The sequence below is a fragment of the Meleagris gallopavo genome, chromosome 5 (genome assembly GCF_000146605.3).
Source record: "Meleagris gallopavo isolate NT-WF06-2002-E0010 breed Aviagen turkey brand Nicholas breeding stock chromosome 5, Turkey_5.1, whole genome shotgun sequence".
Classification (NCBI taxonomy): Eukaryota; Metazoa; Chordata; class Aves; order Galliformes; family Phasianidae; genus Meleagris; species Meleagris gallopavo.
Window position 1 is genome coordinate 23,165,345 of NC_015015.2, and position 1,757 is coordinate 23,167,101.

At 43.7% G+C, this 1,757-nt stretch overlaps 1 long non-coding RNA gene across 1 annotated transcript; it reads left to right on the plus strand.

Annotated features, from left to right (window-relative positions):
• The first annotated feature begins 6 nt into the window (after positions 1-6).
• LOC109367754 lies at positions 7-1,001 on the plus strand. Its single transcript, XR_002115147.2, has 2 exons — positions 7-296; positions 584-1,001. It is a non-coding gene; the product is annotated as an uncharacterized LOC109367754 (long non-coding RNA).
• The last annotated feature ends 756 nt before the right edge of the window (positions 1,002-1,757 follow it).

Sequence of the window (1,757 nt, forward strand, 5' to 3'; positions counted from 1 at the left end):
CCCCGCCGCGTCCCCGCGCCGCCGGGCAGAGCTGCGGCTCCCTCCGCTCCCTTCGGGTAGCCCACCGAGGCCGGCAGCCCCGCGCCCGCAACGGGCAGATCCCGGCCCGCAGGGACTCTCCATCTTGCACGAAGAAGGGCGATGACTGCGGTGTCTAGGGGACAGAAAGAAGGGTTAGGGAATTCTGTGCCCCGGCAACCTTCTGGAGAGATCTGGAAAGGCAGAGATAACGAAAATATGTTTTCCTTTGGTCCTAATTCCTGCCGACTCCAGAGATCAATTTAGAAATTGAAACGGTAAGCGGATTGCCAATGGCTCTCAAGTTTTGAGCTGCTGCTGCTGGCCGCTATTAATGGATGGATATAATTACTATCAATTATATCGCCTGCAGGCTTAGCCAACAACTTGGATTCCAAAACCCATAGGGACAAGGGAATGGCTTACACTGGTAAAAGAGTAAAAGAGTTGTTAGAGAGGTTTCCCATTTGTGATGTAGAGCCATCGGTGAACTAGTGCTGAGAAGGATAAGGAGAAATTAAGAAAAAATGAACTATCATTAACAACCTTAAACTTGCTATCCTAGCAACCTTTTGTACGTGAGGGGAAAAAAAGTGCAACACATCAGAGACAGTGAAAATCAAAACATCCAGAGCAAGGCCAAGAGCTCATGCAGCGCAGGCACGGAAAGGAAGCTGCACTGAGATGATCCAGAAAGTAACGCGCAGCTTTCCAAAGGACACAGCCAACTGCAGATTGCCTTTGCTTGGAGGATCTCAGCTACAGCAAGGTTCTGAAAGGAAATTGTTCAGGAAGACATCTGAAAACTGAAGCTTCCTCTGATTGGTCTTCCCTGTCAGCTGGGAAAATAGAGATGTATAGACATAAATAAGTCCAGCCAGTAACTCAAAAATGACATGGGTACATTCACCACAAACACTTCTGAGACAGAATGTCCACAAACTGGCAGACAATCAGGCTAAAATAAATGGGCTGTTTCATTACTATGTTTGTGGTGGCTTTGTCTGTACTTACTATGGTGTGAAATTAAATACATTTCAAATCATTTCTTAAAGTAATAATGATACTACTGCTGGTTTATCGGCTTCCAATTCCACAGTATCCTGTGCTATAGGCATATTATCTTAAGCAACTGTTTTTATTTGTATTCTAGTTCTAAGTATGCTACAGCACCTACAGTTATCAGCCCTGTTTTGTTTTGAGGTGGTGGAACTGGTGACCTGAGTGGTGCTAAGCCATGATGTAGTGGAAGAAATGAATGAGTAGACAGTCTCTGCTAACTTTTTAGAAGTGCTCAATGCAGCAGAGTTTAGAAGTATGTTTCCCAAGCCAGACTAAAAAGTCAGTAGTAGAATTCTTTTAGCACAAAATATAAGTCATTTTTAAGTGTAGAATCTCATCTGTGACTTCAACAAATCCATCACCTGGTGACACGGGGTCAGAGCCTTACTTTATGGGTGCTTTGATAACTTTGATTGTCTTCTAATTCCACAGACAGAAAGTCCTCCTCTTCATTAAGTTAATTGAAAGTGCTGGTGATGGGCATATTTTAAAAATTCAACTGTATTTTTTCAGATTCTCTGAGTACTATGAAGCCCCCAGGGACAATGAATACTCATTCCTGAAGACTCTTTTAAGTGCCTTGACTGGTGTCAATCAGTGCCATAAAGACAAAAAATTGTCAGTGCTTCTTTTACTACACACTCTGTCCTTATTCATATCTACCCTTTGCACCGACC